The sequence below is a fragment of the Lepus europaeus genome, chromosome 3, assembly GCF_033115175.1.
Source record: "Lepus europaeus isolate LE1 chromosome 3, mLepTim1.pri, whole genome shotgun sequence".
NCBI lineage: Eukaryota > Metazoa > Chordata > Mammalia > Lagomorpha > Leporidae > Lepus > Lepus europaeus.
In genome coordinates, this window is record NC_084829.1 from 55692461 (window position 1) to 55717641 (window position 25181).

Below are 25181 nucleotides of genomic sequence, written 5' to 3' on the forward strand. Positions count from 1 at the left end.
TTGGAGATATTATATATATATATATATATATATATATATATATGCACACACAAACAGAGATCATTTTACACAATAGTAACAAAATAGATATTATTCTCATTCACACATAATATTTTCTCCAGTATAGATCATATACAAGTCACAAATATTTCTTAAAAAGCTTAAGAAGATTGAAATCTAGTATGTATTTTTTTTACTATAATGGAATGAAACTAGAAATTTGTAATAGAAGGAAAAATGGACAACTCAGAAATATGTGGGAAATAAACAAGATATTCTTGAATAGTCAATGGGTCAAAGAGAAAATCCAAAGGAAAAATAATATATATCTCAGGAAAGAAAGAAAATGAAATCATAACAAATGGAGACTTATGGAATGAAGAAAAGGTTCTAATAGGAGGGAAGTTTTTAGTGGTAAATACCTATATTAAAAAAAAGAAGACAGATTTCAATTAAATACTTGGATTTATACCCTATGGGATTAGAAGAAGAAACTTAAGACAAGTAGTAGCAAAATAAAAAAATAAATATTAGAGAAGAAATAAGTTAAACAGAATAGAAAATGAATAGAAAAATAAGCATAGCTAAGATGGTGTATTTTGAATAGAGTAACAATATTTGTAAAAATTTAGGTAGGATAAGAAAATAAGGAGAAAAGATTCAGATAATTGACTCAGAAATGAAGAAGGAGGCATTATCACCAATCATTGAGAGATAAAAGTGATTTATATGAGATGCCTCTAACCCTCTAACCAATCACAAGCAGGAGATTTGATAAATTAGAAGAAATGTTCCTACAAACATACAACTTATCAAGAATGAATCATAAATAGAAAATCTGATAAGATCCATAGCCAGTAAGAAGATTGGATCAATAATCAAAACTTCCCAACACATAAAAGCTCAGGATTAAATGACTTCACTGGAAAATCAGAGCAACATTTAAGAAAAATCTGAAGTCACCTATCCTGAAAGTCTTACAAAAAACTGGAGAAGAAGGGACATTTCCAAACTCATTTAAGAGGTCAGCATTATCCTGATGCCAAAACCAAGGTATTTCTGGTGATTATAGATCCAGAAATCCTCAACAAAACACAAGCAAACAGAATACAACACTAATTTAAAAGGATCATAACCTGATAAGTGGGATGCAAGGGTGATTCAGCATGGGAAAATCAGTGTGATTCATGACATTTACAGAGTGAAGGATAAAAACCACATCATCTATATAGTCAGAAACAGCATTTGGCAAAATTCAATACTCAGGATAATAACATTTAGCAAACAAGTAATAGAAAGCATGTACCTCAACACAGTAAAGGCTACATAGGAAAAACCCACAAGTAATGTTCTGTTCAATGGTTAAAAAAAATAGAAAAAGGAAAACTTTTCCTTTAAGATCAAGGACAAGGCAGAACACACATTACTGCCACTTCTATTCAACAAGGCAGCAGAACTGCTTAATAAAGCAATTATACACATGAAATGAATAAAAGACATTGAAATCAGAAAATATGAATTAAAAATCTCTATTTTCAGATGAAATGTTCTTATATTTAGGAAACCCTAAAAATTACACAAGGAAACTGTTGGAACCAACAAATTCCACAAAATTACATGAAAGTCAACAAACAAAAATCATGCAATATAGCAATAGTTTGAAAAGAAATTAAAAAGGCATTCCTATCTATAACACTATCAAATAGAATAAAATGATGAGGCAGAACATTAACTATGGGAGTGAAAGTTTTTTTATATAAAATCTACTAAACATTGCCAAAATAAATTAAAAGAGTCAAGTAAATGGAAAACTATCCTATGTTCATGGATTAGAAGACTTACTGTTTTTTAAATATCTAGAATGGTCTACAATAATATATATATACATATATATATAATCACTATTAAAATTCCAATGGCATATAAAAAATCATAACATTCATAATGAACCACAAAATATTTGAGTTACCAACATAGTCTTGGAAAAGGACAAAGCAGGTCTCATAGTTCATGACTTCAAAACATATTCCAAAGATAAAGTAATCAAAATAATACAGCATTGGCATAGAGATAGATATATATTGACCATTATGACAGAATGGAGAACCCAGGAATAAACTTATATAATATATGATCTAAGATGTTTCTCAAGGTATGAAGACTATACAACAGGGAGAAGATACTGTCTACCAACAAAGATGTTTGAAAAACTATGAATTATATACATGCGTACTATGTAACTATGTGTAAAAGAAGGGAATTCATCTCTTATATGACACACAAAATTAAACTAAAATTTTGTCTCAATAGATAACAGTAGACACTGTAAAACTCCAAGAACAAAACAGAAGAAAAATTTCCTAATGCCATGTTTTGGCAATGATTTCTTGGATATGACTCCAAAACACAGATAATCAAAGTGAAAGTAGAAGAGTGGGACTACATCAAATTAAAAACCTCTGCATAAGAAAGCAAACAATCAGCACGTGAAAAGCAACCTATGGAATGAGTGAAAACATTGGCAAACACAATATCTGATAAGGAATTAATATCCAAAATGCATACAGAATACCTACAGTAAGAACAAAAAGCAAATAACATCATTGATAGATATTTCTCCAAAGAATGCATACATATAGCCATTAGGTTTATGAAAATGTGCACCTCAACATCACTAATCCTAAGGGAAGGGAAATGAAAAAAATTAGAAAAAATAAGCTCGCTATATGACCTATCAATACCACTATTGTGTATATAACCAAAGGATGTGCACATGATGTGTCAAAGATATACACCAACATGTTTACAGCAGTTTTGCTCACAACAGCCAAAATATGAAATCAATCCAGGCATCAATCATCAGAACGGATTAAGAAAATATGTCTGTCTGTATGTAAGGGTATACACAATGGGATATTACATTGTCCAGCTATTAAAGCAATGAGATTCTACGATTTGCAGGAAAATGAGTGCAACCAAAGGACATCATATTGAATGAACTAAGCTGGACACAGAAAAACAAATATCATGTGTTCTACCTTACATGTGGGAGCTGTAATGAATAAAAACATATCAGAAAGAAAAGCAAAAAATAAGGAGATGCCTGTGTGCATCAGTACTACCGCAAATACTTTTGTCAGATTTTGTTGTATATCTTTGATAAACCAATGGCTCACTAAGAATATATATTACTATAGTTTTAATGATTATTTAATGATTATTTTAATGATTATTATGTATAAGTGAAATTGTTATCTTTTCATTTGATTTTTAAATAGTCCTTTCCCATATTCCCACAAACTAGGGTCTTTGTACTTTTTACTTGTTGAAATTTTTGTTTAGTAAAGAATTAAGTCATTGACTATCATGTAAATTAAACATATGATATGTTAAAAACTAGGCTAATCCTCCGCCTGCGGCGCCTTACACCAGGTTCTAGTCCCAGTTGGGGCACCAGATTCTGTCCCCGTTGCTCCTCTTCCAGTCCAGCTCTCTGCTGTGGCCCGGGAGGGCAGTGGAGGATGGCCCAAGTGCTTGGGCCCTGCACCCGCATGGGAGACCAGGAGGAAGCACCTGGCTCCTGGTTTCAGAACAGTGTAGCTCCGGCCGTAGCAGCCATTTGAGGGGTAAAACAATGGAAGGAAGACCTTTCTCTCTGTCTCTCTCTCGCTAACTCTGCCTGTCAAGGAAGGAAGGAAGGAAGGAAGGAAGGAAGGAAGGAAGGAAGGAAGGGAGGAAGGGAGGAAGGGAGGAAGGGAGGAAGGAAGGAAAACTAAGGAGAGAAGAGGTAGAGGAAGGAAGGAAGGGAAGGAGGAAGGGAATATCCTTATATTGTTAGAATCGTGTCTTTGAATCACACTAACTCTGTTCTGTTTACATTAATATCACATTAACTTAAAAAAGTTCTAAAAAATGGAAATCACAATAAAATAACTACATATTACCTTATATTTTTTAGGATGGTCAATATGTATATGTATTTGTATAATAAGTATTGGCTAGAATGTGAAGAATTGAAATAATTGTGCAGACAACAAAAGAAAAAGTAAAGCTTGGGGGTTTCTCAAAAAAATTAGAATACATGGGGTTGGACTTGTGGCAGAATAAGTTAAGTTGCTATTTGGGATGCTCACATCCCATTTTTTAGTGCCTGGTTCTAGTCACAGGTATTCCATGCTTATGATGCAGCTTCCTGCTAATGCCTGGGAGGTAAAAGATAATGGCCCAAGTACTTGGCTGTTGCCAACCACGTGGGAAAACCAGATGCAGGTCCTGGATTCTGGCTTGAATTTGGCTTGGCCCTGGCCATTGCAGGCATTTGAGTAATGAATCAACCTACCAACCTTGTCTCTCTCTCTGTCATTTTGCCTTTCCAGCAAATAAATAAACTTAGAAAAATAGAGCTATGTTTTAATACAGAAATCCTGCTTCAGAGTATTTATCCCAAAGAGTTGAAACCATGATATTGAAGAGATATTTGCACTATTGTGTCCATTGAAGCATTAGCCAAGAAGTAGAAATATGCAAATTTCCCATCAACAGATGAATGGATGAAGAAAAAGTGGTATATATACACAATGAAATGGTAGTTAGCCTTAAAAAAGAAGGAAATCCTTTCATTTATGTCAAGATAGATAAAACTTGAGGACTTTATGCTAAATGAAATGTTAGTCCTAGAAGAATAAATATGCATGAGCAAAGTTGTATCAAGTTTCTAAGGTAGTCAAACTTATTTAAGTACAAAGTAGAGTGACGCTTACCAGGAGCTAAGGTCAAAGGCCAATGGGAACCTACTGTTCAATGGGTACAATATTCAATCAATGCAAAATGGGTACAATATTCAATACAATGCAAAAGTCCTAGAGATCTATTGTATAGCAATGTGTACATAGTTAACAATACTTCACCATTTACTTAATATTTTTAAGAGAGCAGATATCAAATTATGCATTTTTACCAAAAGTTTTTTTAAACTAAATTGCTGAATTGCTGATGGTAGTTGTAATGTTGTAATAATATAAATTCAAATAAAATGCTACTCAAACAAGAAATTATTATAATTAATGTATCCTTGTACCATTTTCAGGAATATTTGCTGGAGCAATCTACATAAACTAATATTTTGTTCCATTGACCCATTTCTTATAGTTTATTTCTCATTTTTCTATATCATATTAATCTTCCAAAATTATTGACACTATATCACACTTTGCTAACTTCTTCTTTAGGAATTGAGATTTTCTTAGCTGCATCTATGTGTCACCAAAAAATTAGACTGGCCAGTTCTATTACAACAATTCATCTAGTTTCTTTGATGAATACAGACTTATTCAGCTTTCACACATCAATTTGATCCTCCTTTATATTTTCTCTTAAATGTTTAAATGACCATTGCCCTGTGAGCATGAATTAAAAAACACAGCAGCACTCACTGAACTTCCTGGATGGATTTTTAACACCATTCAATGGGATACACTTTTTTGTGCATTCTGACCCTAATCAACTTAGAAACACACTTTACCTCTTGAAAAATCATTTCAATTTGTGGCAGAAGGAGATAGTCTTGTTATGATGGTTTCATTATTTCTTTTTATTTATTTATTTATTTATTTATTTTTATTTAGTAAATATCAATTTCCAAAGTACAGCTTATGGATTACAATGGCTCCCCCCCCCCCAAAATTTCCCTCCCACTTGCACCCCTTCCATCTCCCACTCCCTCTCCCATTCCATTTACATCAAGATTCATTTTCAATTATCTTTACATACAGAAGATTGATTTAGCATATATTAAGTAAAGATTTCATCAGTTTGCACCCACACAGAAACACAAAGTGTAAAAATACTGTTTCAGTACTAGCTATAGCATTAATTCACATTGGACAACACATTAAGGACAGATCCCACATGAGAAGTAAGTACACAGTGACTCCTGTTGTTGACTTAACAATTTGACACTCTTGTTTATGGCATCAGGAATCTCCGTAGGCTCTAGTCATGAGTTGCCAAGGCTATGGAAGCCTTTTGAGTTCGCTGACTTCGATCTTATTCCGACAGGGTCATAGCCAAAATGGAAGTTCTCTCTTCCCTTCAGAGAAAGGTACCTCCTTCTTTGATGGCCCCATTCTTTCCACTGGGATCTCACTCGCAGAGATCTTTCATTTAGGTCTTCTTTTTTTTTTTTTTCCCCAGAGTGTCTTGGCTTTCCATGCCTACAATACTCTCATGGGCTCTTCAGCCAGATCCGAATGCCTTAAGGGCTGATTCTGAGGCCAGAGTGCTATTTAGGACATCTGCCATTCTATGAGTCTGCTGTGTCTCCCACTTCCCATGTTGGATCATTCTCTCCCTTTTTGATTCTATCAGTTAGTATTAGCAGACACTAGTCTTGTTTGTGTGACCCCTTTGACTCTTAGACCTATCAGTGTGATCAATTGTTAACTGAAACTGATCTCTTGGACTAGTCAGATGGCATTGGTACATGCAACCTTGATGGGATTGTATTGGAATCTCCTGGAGCGTTTCTAACTCCACCATTTGGGGCAAGTCCGATTGAGCATGTCCCAAATTGTACATCTCCTCCCTCTCTTATTCCCACTCTTATATTTAACAGGGATCACTTTTCAGTTAAAATTTAAACACCTAAGAATAATTGTGTGTTAATTACAGAGTTCAACCAATAGTACTAGAACAAAAAAAAATACTAAAATGGATAAAGTATTACATTGTACATCAAGAGTCAGGACAAGAGCTGATCAGGTCACTGTTTCTCATAGTGTCCATTTTACTTCAACAGGTTTCCCCTTTGGTGCTCAGTTTGGGAAAACATATGATATTTGTCCCTTTGGGACTGGCTTAATTCACTCAGCATAATGTTTTCCAGATTCTTCCACCTTGTTTCAAATGACCAGATTTCATTGTTTTTGACTGCTTTATAGTATTCTATAGAGTACATGTCCCATAATTTCTTTATCCAGTCTACTGTTGATGGGCATTTGGGTTGGTTCCAGGTCTTATCAATTCTTTCATTATTTCTGGTTACTTTTGCTAATTTTTTATTTCTGAATTCCACTGAAGTTTCATTACCTGTTGAAATTTTTACCTCGAGAATTTTTTTTTCTTTTAAATTTTCAACCTTCGTATGGTAGGCATGTCCCCAAATTAGGTAAAAAATTAAAATAAAACATTTGGCTACAATGAAATGAACTGTAGCAAAACTCTTTTATACTTTACCTGGCATAAAAAGTAATTCCATTTCACTACTTCTTTTTACCAATTTACCATTTTGAAATAATTTTGTTCCTTAACATTATGGAGGAAATTGCACATATCTCTATTAATAGCAGCAAAGTATAAGCCAAATTTCTACCTGTAAAGCATAAGGAATATTTGAACAAATTCCAATTTCCAAATGAGTGCACTTTCTACAATTTCACAGACAGTTGATGGCATTTTTTCTAACTGGGATATGACATTCTAAGTAGATAAACTATCTTTTGAGGTTTAGTTTCCTTTGGAATATTTTTATCTTAATGTAAAGGGAAGTCAATTAAAATTATTTTATTTTCTTAAGTAAATTTTGTCTTATAAATATTTACATTTTAAAATAGGACTACCATATGACCCAGTAGTCCATGATTCAGTAAATATACAAAGGAAATCAAATTTTTAAGTTGAGGAAATAATCTGTTCATTACAGCATATTGTCAATAGCCATGCTAGATTCCAACCTAAGTGTCCATCTCAAACAAATAGATAATATATTATATATAAATGGAATATTATTCAACCTTTAAAAGAAGTAGATTCTGTCATTTAAAACATGTACAAACCTGGAAAACATAAAGGTAAGTGTTATTACCAGACTTAGAGAAACAAATATTGCATAATGTGATTTATATGTGTAACCTATAAACAATGAATTCATGTAATAGAGAATAAGGTGTTGAGTACCAGGCATAGAGGTGTGGGTGGAGTGTTCTAGGGAGATATTCATCAGCTACCTCAAAATTTCAGTAGATAAGATATGTAAATTTAAGATATACATTGTACAATATGCTAAGTATGGTTAATAATAATAAATCATATCCTTCAACATTGCTGAGAGTATATTTAAAATATTTTCAACACAATTGTTAGGTAATGTATGTGTTAATTAGCTCTATTCAGCCATTTCACCAATATTTACATATTCCAAAACATCATGTTCTATACAATAAACACATAAAATTTTTACTTGTCACTTAAAATATAAATAAAAAGCAGACATTTTACCTAGCAGTCAAAATACCTGAACTCACATCAGAATGCTTGGATTTGCTTCCTGGCTTGGGTTCTGGACTCCAGCTTCTTGGCAATGCAGATTCTGGGGTGCTGCAGTGAAGGATCAAGTAATTGGATTCTTGGATTGTGTTCCCTGCCACTGGATCCAGCCAAGTCCCAACCCTTGCCGTTTCAGGCATTTGGAGTGTGAACCAGCAGATGCGAGTTTTCAGTCAGTCTTTCTCTGTCTCTTTCTCTCAAATAAGTAAACAAATATTTATAAAAATTTAATTTATAAAGGAACAATAATTAAAATTAGCATGTTAAATTTATGCATAATATATTATCACTTTAGATTCACATAAACGTTTCTCTCCACAACTGTTACTACACAGATAACCAAACAGGAATGGGTGTGTCCTCACAAATGGCATATATGGACTTTCATCTACCTATTATTATATGAGTTATACTCTTTTTAAAAACTACAACAAATTCTGCTTATTTTTTTTTAATAAGACTTCTTTTTTTTTTTTTGACAGGCAGAGTGGATAATGAAATTCTGCTTATTTTTGCCTCTACCCTCTATGAGAAGACTTATTGACTGTATCCCAGTGTAGTAGTGAAAATATGTGGTACCAAATGGAGAGTCAAGGCCATATGAATTTTCACAAGCATTGTCTGTTTAAAGAATGTAAGCATCTCCACAAATGCTTCTTGAAAGATTGTGATATGTGTTTCAGAACCTGTAGATGATATAGATAAAAAAAATCCTAACACAAGCACCCACCATTCATCCAGTCAGCAATGCTGAAGTATCAGATAATGTTAATGTGGTGTAATGTTATAATTCTATATACATAGAATGATATTTTTCAGACATATGAAAAGCAGTGTTGTAATTAATAAACTGTAGATATGGTTTAAAAATTTCCCCCAACAAATTGAAATTTTAGTTTAATTTATTCCTAATCAACAGAAACTAAAAGTACAATTTCTGCTAAGTATACATTTTTTTAAGTAAAACTGCTACTAAGTGACTTTGACATTCTTTGATTTATATAGAGGTTTTCACACATGAAATGTGTTGTAAGCCCACTTTTATAGGCAAATCATTGAAAAACACATTCAGACTCTTCATTTGATCCCACCACAACATTGTAAGAAAGATATCCTAAGCTTGTTTTGTTGTTCTTCCCTAGTTGTGCATTCCTGCTTAATGAGAAGGGTACAAGTCAGCCTTAAGTTCAAATCAAATGCCAATACTCATATCTTTACAGGATATGCTGATTATCAAACCTTCACCATTCTTCCTGTTCTGATTTCCTATTGTTCTCTCCCTTTTGTTTGGCTTCATGAGTTTTGGTAAGCCCACATAACAATTTAAGATGAATCACAGTGGTCTAAAGTACTTCCTATTTGTTCCTATTTGTTCAGTATAGAGCCTGAAAGAAAAAAAAATAACTTTTCTTCCAGTATAGATTAGCCTAAGGACACTCAAATCCACTGTGTTCAGTCGCTGGGTCATTTGAGTTTCTTGTAGTGTGTGTCTTGTAGTGTGTGCCTTGTAGTGTGTGTCTGAAGAAGTCAGGCCCATAATACTCAATCCAAATTTATGGGTTTTTTTTTTGAGATCACAATGATATCATAGATTCAATGGTGATAGATGTTATAAACAGGCCAAAAATCCAATAACATACCCCAATGTTTGATAACAATCTGACGAATAGTACTTTAGATATCATTGTATTCATTTTCCTGTGGAGGTCTCATTTTCTTAGAAACTTAGTATACTTAAACTTTTCTAAATTAAAAAAAATTCATCTTTTGTTCTAAAATGACATGCTTTTATAAGCTTCATGAGTTCTGTTTCCTTTTTTTGAAAAATAACTGACATTTTGGTGGAAACATTGGAAATAGAGAAATGATTTAGTATAACTCTAATCACAACTTTTCAGCACTTCTTTTGAGTGATTTCAGGAACAAACTTTATATTCATTTCATTTACCCACCATATTTCCTGCTTGCTTTATTTGGTTATTATGTATTTAAATAAGGCTGATATTCATCGTGTATAAGGATGTTCATTGGAAGAGAAAGGATTTTTTAAATCAAAACCATTATGATGAATCACTTCATACCTGTTATGATGACTATACTCAAATAAACAAATTTAGAAAATATTAACAAGGATATGGACAAATTGGTACCCCTGTAAATAGTTGATAGAAATGTAAAATTGTGTAGCCACTGTGAAAAATTTTTATATTACTTTACAAATCAAAAATAGAATTGCTATCTGATCCAGAAATTTCACCTTTGCATATACATATATATAAAAAATGAAATTTGGTCCTTGAAGAGATATTTGCATTCCCATGATCTTAGTAGTGTTATTCACAAAAGAAACTCAAGGTTCATGTATGTATGGGTAAAAATGTTTGGGACACACATACAATGGATTATTATTTGGCTTTTGAAGAGAGGGGGAATCCTGCTATATAAACTACATGGATAAACCTGGAGTACTTTATGCTAAATGAAATAACATAGTCACAGAGAGACAGTAGCTGCATGACTCCCATTATCTGAGCTCTCTGAAATAGTCAATTTCATTGAAATCAAGCATAGTATTGAGATTTTCAGAAGCTGGAGTTGAGGGTGAAATACTACTATCCAACAAATATATAGTTTAAATTATGCACAAAATAACTTTGTTTTATAGATTTGCTTTACAAAATATACCAGTAGTGGTATTAGATGGAAACATAAGGGAAAAATTTTAAGACATTGGCATGAATTATGATTTATTAGATAAGACCCCATTAACAAAGGAAACAAAAGCAAAATGAGATAAATGGGTTTATCAAACTCAGAAACTTTTGTATAGCAAACAAAACAAATAATACAGTAAGGAGGCATCCAACAAAATGGCATAAAATATTTGCAAATGATTTATCTGATAAAGAATAAATACCTAGAAGATACCAGCTACACAAAAAAAAAAAAAAAAACAACTCAAGAACAACAACAACAAAAAAAACAATAACTACCAAAAAAATCCAGTTTAAGAAGTTGGCAAAGGACCTGAATAGACAGTTCTCAAAACAAGATATACAAATGGCCAACAAATAAATGAAAAAATGCTTAAAGCACTAGCTGTCAGGGAAATGCTTTCAAAACCATAATTAGATATCACCTCATCCAGGTCAGTATGACAATGATTAAAAAAAAAAAAAGAGTACAAAATTCTGGCATGGATGGGAACAACTGGAAACTCCTATATGCTATTGAATCTAAGTTGGTAGAGCCACTGTGGAAAACAGTGTGGAGATTTCTTATTAAATGGAAATAGACTTGCCATATGATCAAGCAATCCAAATACAGGTTATACACCCAAAAGACATGAACTCACTGTATCTAAGATTCCTGTGTCACAGTGTTTCTTGCAGCATTGTTCACAATAGCCAAGATATGTAATTAACTAAGCTGTCCAAGACAAAATAAATGTATCTGTAACTCTGCCTCTCAAATAAATAACTCTTTTTTAAAAAAGAACGTATTAAAACGTTAAACTATGAGTTAAAATAAACATGAGCAGAAAAATTACATTATGTCTTCTGAACTGAATTATTCTGTAATGTGTTGAAGGAATCCATCAGAACATTTTCACTGTCACCTACCATAGTTATTATGTAAATTCCCAGTTAATATGATTCAAAGCATGAATATAAGAAACAGATTAAAAGTATTCAAACCACAGTACACAGTTTTGTATTTTGTGCAAAATAAATGATCATATGACAAAACATGTGTAATTTACTTTTGCAAGCTTAAAATATTATCTTCAGTAAGTATGTGTTAGGGAAATTAATCGATGAGTAACAATTCAGGTAAGGACTCAAATGTGGCTTGTCATCTGAATGTCATTATCCAAGGAAAGTCCTCAAGGATTTTCTTTGTAATTCATTTCTAGCCAACAAGACCAAGGCCCATTCACTTGACCTCTAAATGGAATCCTTTATTGGGGGCTGCAAAGAAATAAAAAGTAAATGACCATTTCATCTTCCATAATTAGCCCACATTATTGATATTTCCCATAACTCCTATGTTCCTAGGCTCTTGTCATGTTAATGTCATTTGGAGATATGATTTAGGCAAACACCAAGAAAATATCCTACCTGCCTGCAACCTAGTAGAAGCAGAAAATACAAAACAGCAAAGCTCTACTCCTTCAGTGGTTAGAAGCTTGGACCACTTTCTATCTCCATAGTGTTCAATAGCTCCATATGACAGAGAGTGCTTTGCCTGAGAAAAGAAACCCACCTTTCTGAGAAGCCCTCAATTCTAGTGAGAAGACTTCTTGAAGAGCATTTATCTAAGATACCAAAGTCTCCTTTTCTACCAGCAATGGAAGATATGAAAGAAATAGCCCCTGCCAGGGAAAAAGCCACCTGTGCCTATCCAAGAATGAGGACCGGACAGAGGAAGGGATGATAAAGATGATATACACTGAAGACCTTTGCCCCAACCAGCATGACTTTCTATGAGTTTCAATAATTTCTAAATCCACCAAAGCACTTTCTTCCAATGCTAGGAGCATTCTTAGAAAGTAAGAATAGTCTTCTGTAGCACGTCTCCCTGCTGCCAACGCCCTAGCAATGCATCCGCTCTCAGGCCACCATGTCCTGAGGACTTAGTGAGGTCATTATATGGCAACTGGTGCCTTTCTGATCATACCAGACCACACATAGGAGCCCAACTCATAGAAGGATAAACCAAAGTGGCAATATTTTGGCTTAGAGAAGTTCTGAAACATCAATAACCGATCTACAAGTCCTCAAGTGTTGCACAAAGATAAAGTTTACAACATTCAGATCAGTTAGCAAGAGAAAAGGAAAGTTTACTTGTTGGGAATTGGACTCTAAGGGAATGAGAATGTCTTGTCTGTGTCAGATATGATTGAGTAATTTAGGAAAGTGCCACTCCTGCTCCTGACACAGGGCATATTAATGCATGCTACGGGTTGTTAGAGCACCTTAGCCATGCAAATGACACTTCCTCTTCCTCTGATGCCCTCAGTCAGGGGAAGATCTGTCAACTTAGGTGAAGGAGCAAACACTTAAGACTGAACTGAATTCCTCAACATGGACACAAGGGTTTTGTCCTTTCCTTCAAAACACATATTTGAAATGAACACTTTCAAATATTGCATTATTTATTTACTCTTCTTCAATCTTTGCAAAGAGCATGATTAATAATGTTCACTATTTAATGACTGGCAATACACTGTAATAATTTATTAAAAAAGGATGTATATTTTTGAATATACATTTCAAAGTCAAGTAGTTTACATAGCTACAGAAATAATTTAGGTTGAGTTTTAAAACACTGAAATAATGACAGTTTTTTGGTATCACATAAACTGTTTAATTTTATATCCAAACCTTTGTCAGTCTGAAGTAATCATAGGTCTTATACATGTAATTTGAAAATGACTAAAATTTGTTTCCTCAGGAACATATTTTAACAATTTTCAAAAACATAATTTTATTCTTATTTTTTTTCCATGGGGAAGTTTTTTGTGTACTTTTTAATGAAAGGTAAATGTATGCTTGGATAACTTTTGAATTAAAATTATTGCTTTTCATTTTCTCTTTGTTTCAATGAAGAACAGAATTATAGTAAGTCACTTTAGTTAACTGACAACTAAAATTGATAATGTTTTTGATTTCTAATTGAAACTGTGGTGGATACTTACATATATTTTATTTTTAAGAAACAAAGCAAGGACTTTTAAATGTCTACTTCGTGTGTTTTTCAAATTTGCAGATTCAGTTCTTGTAAAGTATTACTTGACCCAAAAAAATTAATGAGAGAAAAAAAATCAAGTTACTTGTTAAAGGAAAAATACTGCCAAATCTTGCAAAGCTGTGAGGTACTGAAATGACAAGTTAGGATAGGAAAACGCAGAGACTTCCATTTAATAAAAATTGTTGTAACCAAGTTGAGTCACTATATTTAATCACACATTTGGTTGTTGTTGCTTTAAAGTTAACAACACCTTAATACATTTCCTAATGGATGCCCTTAAACACATCAAATTTAGCATGTTTAGAATCTTGATTCCACTCTGCTCCTCCTACTATGAATAACTTCCCCATTTTTGTTAATTGTCCATCATCTTCCACAGAACAGATGTGTTCTAACCCATTTTTCCCAAATGCATTTTTTGTGTACAGAATGATTTCCCTTTTTTATTTCAAAGATCTATTCTGACAGAAACATTTGGATTCAACATATAATTAAAAACTTAACAATACTAATAGTTGCTTCAAAGAGCATTCCCTCTTTGTCAATGTGCTACTATTTACATTAATTTGCATGTAATTCACTTTCATACTCATTCACTGGGATGTGAATATTACTTAGTCAAATGGGCAATTAATTAATATAATCTTTATATATTCACTTGTTAAAATGCACAACACAGTCCAAATTCCTTGGGAGTTCTCACTGAATCTATGAGATGTGAATTTTGAAACAGCTGCAACTGTTTATGTCATCGCTCTTGTCTAATAGAGGCAGGTGGACATTCTATTTTTTGCCCTTACTTGCATAGAGTTCAAATAATAATAATAATAATAATAATAAACCTTTCTCTTACATGCTATCTGAAAAGATGTCATCTATCTTAGTCAATGTTAACCCTGATACTAGAAGATGTTTGCTACTCTCTAATTTAGCTCAAGTTTTAGTATTCAATAAAGATTAGTTTCTGCAGTACAATTTTTAAAATATTAAGAGACTTGGGTTAATGGGTGATGGGGATCACTTCTGAGTAATTTTACTAAATTTTATTGTTGAAAAATATATATAATCTTTAATGAATATCATTCATTCACATTCCAAAATTTGTGGCAAGTACTTTGATGTCCATTAAAGCAATCCCATGAGATAGATACGAGTATCTTGAACCTGTACATGTCAAAACTGAAGCACAGAGGGGCTAAACAACTTGCCCAATGTTAACAGAATATTGAAGGTAAAATCTGAATTAGGTATTTTTAACAACAAATCAGGAACCCTATAACATCGATATTTGAGGGATATAATTTTAATATAGGTAGATTAATAATTTAAAGGCTAGTTTCTTATATTTATTATAACAAGACAAGGATGATATAAACTTATTTAGTAAAATGAAATGAATTTTAATGAGTAGTAAATACACTTGCATTCATTAAATTTAAATCAGTTTGGTCAGAAGCAGTGATTGTATTCTTCATAATTATAATGTACTTAAACCATGACAGAAAGGATTTCATTCAGTCTCTAGATTAAGTGCAAACACATTTAATGTCCTCTATCCTGTTATCTAAAAGGTCACTCCTTTGTTTTCAGCCTTCATATAAGACATTTTCAGGCATTCACAATATAGGGATTTATGAGAGCAAAATGATGTAAGATGCCAAAGTCCAAGAATAAACTATACTTTCTCTAAGTTAAATTCTTTTCTCCTCTTTAGGATGAAATATTCATGGTAAATTCTCGAATGTCGAAAATAAAACCTGAGTCACACAAATTTCATGCATGTCATCTACCAAGTTCAGAATAGAGCCCCTGACTTCAGAAAATGAAAAAGTAAAAGATCACTTTTGTAAAGTAAGACATACACTTCAAGGAAATAGAGACTATATTAAATGGTAAAAACATAAAAGTTTATGAAATACTACAGGAAGAAGAGGATAAATTACAATCTGAGCAATAGTTTTAAAACAAGTTCAGATGTAAATCAATAAATCATCATATTAATTCATGAATAAATTCTTTTTTTAAGATTTATTTTTATTTATTTGAAAGAGTTATAGAGAGATGTAGAGCCAGAGCCAGAGCCAGAGAGAGAGAAATAGAGAGATAGGGAAGTCTTCCATCCACTGATTCACTCCCCTAATGACCGCAAAGGCCAGAGCTGAGCTGATCTGAAGCCAAGAGCCAGGAGCTTCTTCCAGGTCTCCCATGCAGGTACAGTCCCAAAGACTGGACCTGTCTTCCACTACTTTCCCAGGTCATAGCAGAAAGCTAGATCGGAAGTGGAGCAGCTAGCACTTGTGCAAGTGCCCATATGGAATACAAGTGTAGCAGGCCAGGGCTTTAACCCACTGCGCCACAGCGCCAGCCCCTGGAATAAATAAGTTCTAATGTTGCCATCCAATTGCTCCAGATTTTTTTAAAGATTTATGTATTTATTTAAAAGTTAGAGTTACAGAGACAGAAAGAGCTTGTCCATCTGCTGATTCACTTCCCAAGTGGCCACATCAGCTGAGCTTTGTTTAGCCAGATTGAAGCCAGGAACTTCATCTGGGTCTCCCATGTGGCTGGCAGGATCCCAAGCACTTAAACCATCCTCCGCTGCTTTTCCCAGCAGCCAAGTGTTAAATTTGTGCCCATAACAGATGACAGCATCTCAAGTGGTGACTTTATCTGCTACGCCACAAAGCCAGCCTCTCCAGATGTGTTTTTAATAAGATTCCTATAAAATAATGAAAGTCCCAGAGAATAATGCTATACGCCACTTCCAAATAGCTAATAAACATAGCAGGTGTTAAACTTGACCCATCTGAATATCTATTATGAACAAAAATAACCCGACAGTACTGAGAATTGGCCAAAATGGAGAGCAATGGAGAGATTCACACCTATTGGTGAGAATAAAAACTGTTTCTGCACAAGTACTTTGGAAAACTTGAGGAAGTTATGTAATAATAATGGTCATATACATACTTTGTTATAATAATATCACTTATATATGTAGCTAAAAGAAATTCACACATTTGTGTGTCAAAGGATATATATATAGTATATATATATATATAGTATATATATATATATATATAAATAAATGTAAGTAGCAACACTGTTTACAATAGCCCAGATTAGAATGAACCAAAACGCTCCTAAATGGTAGAATAGTTTAGAAATCATAATAACATGCACTGAAATATTACGCAGCAATAGAACTGTGCAACTATACCTACGTGTATGACCAGGATGATTTTAGAAGCATAAAAAATTATGATTAAGAGGAGTCAAACACACAAAGGATGCATACATTTTGATTCCACTTAAAAACAAATAACAGTCTATGATATTACAAATCAGTATATAGGTTTCCTTTTGGGGACAGGGGAATGCTTGTAGAGAACAAATAGGAACAGAGCTTCTGGAATTCCTGTTCTGTTCTTTTTTGGGGGGGTTGAACAGTAATTATAAATATATGTTTGCCCTATGGTAATTTTTTCAGTGACAAGCTTATGATTTGTATATTTCTGCACATGTATGATGCTGCAATAAAAATGTATCTTAAAAGCCACAAGAGCAGTAGCAAAATCAATGTCCATTGACTGTAAGGTGTAATAATGCAAACGGATGCTTTTCAAATAAAAATGCACTAAATAACTACTTTTAATCTCTGGAATGTATTTTCACATTCTTTTGGTGTACTCTAATTTTAAGGATGCTTAATTCATCAAATATTTTATTTAGATCCTAATGTTTTATTTTGTACCCCTGATATCTTTCTCTCTTCTTTTTATAAAAGATTTTATATAATTATTTGAGAGATAGAATAACAGACATAGGGAGAGATAGAAAGTTCTTCCATCCACTGGTTCACTCTCCAAATTGCTGCAACTGACAGAGCTACTCCAATCCAAAGCCAGGAGCCAGGAGCTTCTTCTGGGTCTCCCATGAGGGTGCAGGGGCCCAAGCACTTGGCCATCTTTTATTGCTTTCCCAGGCCATAGCAGAGAGCTGGATCAGAAGTGAAGCAGACGGGACTTGAACCGGCACCCATATGGAATGTTGGCCCTTTCGGCGGTGGCTTATCCCACTATGCCACAGCACGGGCTCCATGGCAATGTCATTTTTCTTCCTTATTTAGAATCACCTCTTTGTTACAGGTTTTCAACAATTTTATAATAACATTACTTAGGGTGATTTCTACTGCATTTATCCTAGTAGAGATTTATAGCACTTCTTAAATCTGTGGAAACTTTTAGTTAGTTTTGAGAAATTATTAATTAATATAATTTCCTGGCTAATATCCTTTTAAATATTGTTTCTACTTCGTTTTACTTTTTTTCATATATTGAAAATTACATTACATGTGTACTATATACATACAGCTATATTTATATATTTATGTGTTTTGAATATATCTGTCTGCATTTTAAATTTTTTCTGTCTTCTTTAGCTTGGATACTTTTCTTAAATTTCTGTGATCTTTTTTATTTTATTTTTATTTTTTGTATTTATTGAAAAACAGTAAGTGTACATATTTATGGGGTACAATGTAATATTTCAATAGATCATACATTTTATTTTTTGTTATTTGACAGATAGAGTTAGACAGTGACAGAGAGAGACAGAGAGAAAAGTCTTCCTTCCATTGGTTCACCCCCCAAATGGCTGCTATGGCTGAAGCTACACCAATCCAAAGCCAGGAGCCAGGTGCTTCTTCCCAGTCTCCCACGTGGGTGCAGGGGCCCAAGCACTTGGGCCATCCTCCACTGCCTTCCCAGGCCACAGCAGAGAGCTGGACTGGAAGAGGAGCAACCAGGACTAGAACCTGGTACCTATATGGGTTGCCAGCGCCGCAGGAGGAGGATTAACCAAGTGAGCCATGGCGCCAGCTCCTACATCATACATTTTAATGATCATATTAGGATAATTAGCATCCATTGTTTCATATATTCAAGTTTCTTTGTAATGTGAGCACTCAGAAGTCTTCTACCTATTTAGAAAGGTACAGTTTACTACTGTTAACTATTATTACCCTATTATTGCAATAGAACACCAACACGATTGTTTTTAAAATAAGGAAAGAAAGTATTCTTTTTTTTTATTATTTTTGACAGGCAGAGTGGACAGTGAGAGAGAGACAGAGAGAAAGGTCTTCCTTTTGCCGTTGGTTCACCCTCCAATGGCCGCCACGGTAGCGCGCTGCGGCCGGCGCACCGCGCTGTTCCGATGGCAGGAGCCAGGTGCTTCTCCTGGTCTCCCATGGGGTGCAGGGCCCAAGCACTTGGGCCATCCTCCACTGCACTCCCTGGCCACAGCAGAGAGCTGGCCTGGAAGAGGCGCAACCGGGACAGGATCGGTGCCCCGACCGGGACTAGAACCCGGTGTGCCGGCGCCGCAAGGCAGAGGATTAGCCTAGTGAGCTGCGGTGCAGGCCAGAAAGTATTCTTTAATTGAATAAAAGTAAACAACCTTTCTGAGCTTTGATTTACCTCTATCTATCTATCTATCTATCTATATAGAGAGAGTTAGAGTGAGAGAAAGAGAGTTTTTTTTTTTTTTTTTTTTGAGAGAGAGTTACTTTGGAGAAGAATTCATGAATAGTGCCTATTTTGCAAGCACTTAGACATTACTATAGCTTATGAGACATAGAAAGTATCCTCCACTTAATACATTAAAAAAAGGTAAACATATGCGGTCAAGATTTACTGTTAACTCTCATACTCCAACTCTTTGAGGAGAGAGGTCCTGCATGGGAAGTTAGTGCACAGAGACTCCTGTTGCTGATTTAACAATTAACATTCTTATGTATAATGTCAGTGATCACCTGAAGCTTTTGACATCAACTGTCTACACTGTGGAAGCCTTTTGAATCCACTGACTCCTTCCATATTTACACAAGGGTCATGAGCAAAGTGGAAGTTTTTTGCTCCCTTTAGAGTAAAGAACACCCTTCTTTGATGACCACTTCTTTCTGTTGTATAGTTTTTTTAACAGTTGTATAGTTTTCAAATATTTTCTCCCATTCTGGTGGTTGCTTCTTCACTTTCCAGAGTGCTTCTTTTGTAGTACAGAAAATTTTCAATTTGATGTAATCCCATTTGTTGGGGTCTTACCTACAGAAGTCCTTCATGTGGGACACTTTTTGCCATAGTGTTTTGGCCTTCCATGCCTGAAGTGCTCTGATTTGCTTTTCAGCCAGACCAGATTGCCTTAAGGGATGATTCTGAGGACAGATTGCTATTTAAAATGATAGTCATTGTATGAGTCTGCTCTATGGACCATTTCCCTGTTGAAGCATTCACTCTTTTTAATTCTATCTCTTATTCTTATCAAAGATTTAATCCTATTTGTATGATCACTTTACTTAAGTCTATCTATATGATCACTTTATCACTCAATCCTATCCCTATTCTCACTCTAAAAATCAAAATGCTATTTTTACCACCCAGTTTAAGGGGTTTGGAGTACCATGGTAAGTTTTTAAACTGGACCCTTAGAATTAAGTCCAGATGAATGTGTGAAGGACTATAAAGTTTTGAAGTTGCAAACTTCACATGTTTCACAGTTACATCTTAAGAATATGGTGATTCTTCCCACATGCCCACCCTCCCACCCATGCTCCCACTTCCCTTCCTCTTTCTTATTTGCATTCTTGTTTTTTTCTAAGATCTATTTTCAGCTAACTTTATACACATATGGTTGTCTCTATTTTGGGTAAAAGTTCAACAGATTATGAGAAAGAAGATAAAAGAGAAAAAAGAACAAAAGGAAAAGAAAAAAAGAAAAAAGGCAAACTGTTCCTCAACAGTCGAGACAATAGCTGTTCAAAGTGACTGCATCTCAAAGTGTCAGTTTCACTTCTACAGATTGCCTTTTAAGTGCTCAATTATTGCAGGTCAGGGAGAACATATGGTATTTGTCCCTTTGGGACTGGTTATTAAGTACGATGTTTTTCAGTTTCATCCATTATATTGCAAATATCCAGATTTCATTTTTTACTAGTGTGTAGTATTCCATGGTGTACATATGCCATAATCTTTTTTATCCAATCTTCAGTTGACTGGTGTTTTGGTTGACTACATGTCTTAGTTATTGTGAATTTGACTGCAATAAACATGGTTATACAGATAGCTCTTTAATATGCTGATTTCATTTCCTTTGGGAAAATTTCCAAGAATGGGATGGCTGGGTCATATGGTAGGTCTATATTCAGATTCTTGAGGTACCTCCATACTATCTTTCATAGTGGCTTTAACAGTTTACATTCCCATCAATAGAGGATTAGGGTACCTTTTCCCCCACATCCTCACCAGCATTTGTTGTTTGTTGATTTCTGTATGAAAGCCATTCTAACAGGTGTGAGTTGAAACCTCATTGTGGTTTTGATTTGCATTTTTCTGACTGCTAGAGAGCCTGAACATTTTTCATGTATCTGTTGGCCATTTGGGTTTCCTCTTTTGAAAAATGTCTGTTTAACTCCTTTGCCTATTTCTTAACTGGGTCTTTTGTTTTGTTGTTGTTGAGTTTCCTGATCCCCTTATATATATACTGGTTATTGATCCTTTATCAGTTGTATAGTTTTCAAATATTTTCTCCCATTCTGTTGGTTGCTTCTTCACTTTCCAGAGTGTTTCTTTTGCAATATAGAAACTTTTCAGTTTTATGTAATCCCATTTGTTGATTTTGGCTTTGATTGCCTGTGCCTCTGGGGTCTTTTCCAAGAACTCTTTGTATATGCCAATGTCTTGCAGAGTTTTCCCAATATTCTCTAATAATTTGATAGTATCAGATCACAGATTTAGGTCTTTAATCCATTTTGAGTGGATTTTTAGTAAGGTGTAAGGTAGGGGTCTTGCTTCATTCTTCTGCACTGAAGTTCCAGTTTTCCCAGCTCCATTTGTTAAAGAAACTATCATTGCTCCAGGGATTAATTTTGGCTCCTTTGTCAAAGATGACTTGGTTGTATAAGCTTGGGTTGATTTCTGGTGATTCTATTTTGTTACATTGATCTATCCATCTGTTTTTGTACCAATAGAAGATATTTTTATTATGACTGCTCTGAAGTATGTCTTAAAATCTGGCATTGTGATGCCTCTGGTTTTGTTTTTGTTATATAAGATTGCTTTAGCTATTCGGGGTCTCCTGTGTGAATTTCAGTATCATTTTTTTTTTCTGTATCAGAGAAGAATTTTTCTGGTATTTTGATTGGTATCACAGTGAATCTGCAAATTTCTTTCAGTAGTACGAACAGTTAATGACACTGATTCCTTCAATCCATAAGCATGGAAGATTTTTCCATTTTTTAAATATCTTCTTCTATTTCTTTCTTTAATGTTTTGTAGCTCTCATCATAGAGATATTTGACATCTTTAATTAAATTTATTCCAAGTTATTTGAATGGCTGTTGTGAATGGGATGGATCTTAGGAGTTCTTTCTCAGACATGACATTGTCTGTGTATACAAAGACTTGATTTTTGTGTATTGATTTTATATCGTGCTACTTTACCAAACTCTGCTATGAATCCCAACAGTCTCTTGGTGGAGACTTTTGGATACCCTGTACCCTGTACATAGAATCATGTCATCTTCAAATAAGGATAGTTTGACTTCCTCCTTTCCAATTTGTATCCCTTTGATTTCTTTTTCTTGTTTAATGGTTCTGGCTAAAACTTACAGGACACAATGAATAGCCATGGTGGGAGTAGGCATCCTTGTCTTATTCCAGATCTCAATGGGAATGGTTCCAGCTTTTATCTATTCAATAGGATGCTAGTTGTGGGTTTGTCTTAAGTTGCCTTAATTGTGTTTAGGAATGTTTCTTCTACAGACGATTTGCTTAGAATTTTCATCATGAAAGGGTGTTGCATTTTTATCGAATGCTTTTTCTGTATCTATTGAGATAATCATTTTTTTTTGTTCTTATTTGTTAATGTGATGTATCACATTGATTTTCGGATGTTGAACCATCCTTACATACCAGGGATAAATCCCACTTCTTCTGGGTGATTGATCTTTCTGATGTGTTGTTGGATTCAATTGGTCAGAATTTTGTTCAGTATTTTTGTGTCTATGTTCATCAGAGAAATTGGTCTGTAGTTCTCTTTTTCTGTTGTATCTTTTTCCTGTTTAGGAAGTAAGGTGACGCTGGGCTTCATAGAAAGAATCTGGGAGGATTCCTTTCCCTTTCAATTTTTTTGAATAGCTTGAGAAGAATTTGAATTATTTCTTCTTTAAATGTCTAGTAGAATTCATCAGTGAAGCCACCCAGTCCTGGACTTTTCTTTGTTGGGAGGGTCTTTGTTACTGATTCAATATCTGCCTTGGTTATGCATCTGTTTAGGTTTTCTATGTCTTCATGGCTCAGTTTAGGTAGGTTGTGTATCCAGGAATCTATCCATTCCTGCTAGGTTTCCCAGTTTGTTGGCATATAGCTCTTTGTTAGGTTAGACATTTTCTTTTTTTTTTCTTTTTTTTTTCTTTGTTTTTTATTTTTATTTATTTATTTATTTATTTTTATTTTTGACAGGCAGAGTGGACAGTGAGAGAGAGAGACAGAGAGAAAGGTCTTCCTTTTGCCGTTGGTTCACCCTCCAATGGCCGCCGCGGTAGCGCGCTGCGGCCGGCGCACCGCGCTGTTCCGATGGCAGGAGCCAGGTGCTTATCCTGGTCTCCCATGGGGTGCAGAGCCCAAGGACTTGGGCCATCCTCCACTGCACTCCCTGGCCACAGCAGAGAGCTGGCCTGGAAGAGGGGCAACCGGGACAGGATCGGTGCCCCGACCGGGACTAGAACCCGGTGTGCCGGCGCCGCAAGGTGGAGGATTAGCCTGTTGAGCCACGGCGCCGGCCAGGTTAGACATTTTCTACTAGTTTAGATACTCCAATAGATGGTTTTATTGTTAAAGAATTATTTATTTATTTGAAAGTCAGAGTTACACTGAGAGAGGTGGAGAGGCAGAGAGAGAGAGAGGGAGAGCGAGCGAGAGAGGTCTTCCATCCACTGGTTCACTCCCCAATTGGCTGCAACTGCTGGAGCTACACTGATCTGAAGCCAGGAGCCAGGAGCTTCTTCTGGGTCTCCCAAATGGGTGCAGGGACCCAAGGACTTGGGCCATCTTATACTGCTTTCTCAGGACATAGCAGAGAGCTGGATCAGAAGTGAAGCAGCCAGGACTCAAACCGGCTCACATATGGGATGCTGGCACTGAAGGCAGTGGCTTTACCCACTACATCACAGCACTGGCCCCAGATGATTCTATCTTATCTTCTGTTAAATCACTTTGTGGTATATCTAATTAGTGTATGTTTAATTCCCATAGTTCCATTTATTTTCTTGATTTTAATTAATATAATCATTTCCAAATTTCTACAGGATATATCTTTTCTTCATTTCCTATAGATTTTTTATCATGTGCTACTACCTCCTTGTATGCTTTAGATTTTTTTGAATGACATAAAGAGAGAGGGGTATACAGGTAGAAAAAGAATGAGAAATATCTTCCACCTGCAGTCTCACTCCCCAAATGGCTCTAACAGCCAGGTCTGGACCAGGCTGAAGCCAAAGCCAAATCCAGGAATTCAATCCTTGTCTTCCACATGGGTGGCAGGACACAAATTTTTGAGCCAACATCTGCTGCTTTCCCAGGCACGTTAGCTTGAAGTTGAATTGAAACCAAAGCAGTCCAGCCCCTGAACTTTGATATAGGGCACTGGCATCTCAAGTAGTGGCTTAACCTTGTGTACTATGGCCCCGTGAGTAGCATTTAGTTTGGAAAATTATAGGAATTGTGTGATGCTGAATCTAATGTTATCTTCTTTCAGAGAATTTGATGCAGGTTTTTCAGGTAGTTCATATTAAAACAGAAAATCTCTATGTAGTGCCTTAATGAAGAATTTGAGTTTATACTTCATTGGGAGATCTTCTTGCAGTTCATCTCTATTATAGTTCACCCCTGGATTTGCAGCTGAAAGCAGAGGCTGTTGCTTCCTCACTTGATAGACCTTGAACCACTATTCGTTCTGAGACAGAGAGGTGATTTTTTAATAGAAAAATTTTATTTAATAAATATAAATTTTGAAAGTACAACTTTTGGATTATAGCAGTTCTTCCCCCC

The 25181-nt window shown here is 34.8% G+C and overlaps 1 protein-coding gene and 1 long non-coding RNA gene across 2 annotated transcripts in view; one reads left to right on the forward strand and one right to left on the reverse strand.

Annotated features, from left to right (window-relative positions):
* The window catches only part of LOC133756932 (uncharacterized), a 31188-nt gene extending 22676 nt beyond the window's left edge, over positions 1 to 8512 (reverse strand). The window contains exon 1 of the long non-coding RNA XR_009865550.1: positions 8301 to 8512. This is a non-coding gene — a long non-coding RNA (uncharacterized LOC133756932). The remainder of the gene's footprint in view (positions 1 to 8300) is intronic.
* Positions 1 to 25181, forward strand: part of HCRTR2 (hypocretin receptor 2) — a 124883-nt gene that overhangs the window by 50727 nt on the left and 48975 nt on the right. The gene's annotated exons all lie outside the window — the stretch shown is intronic.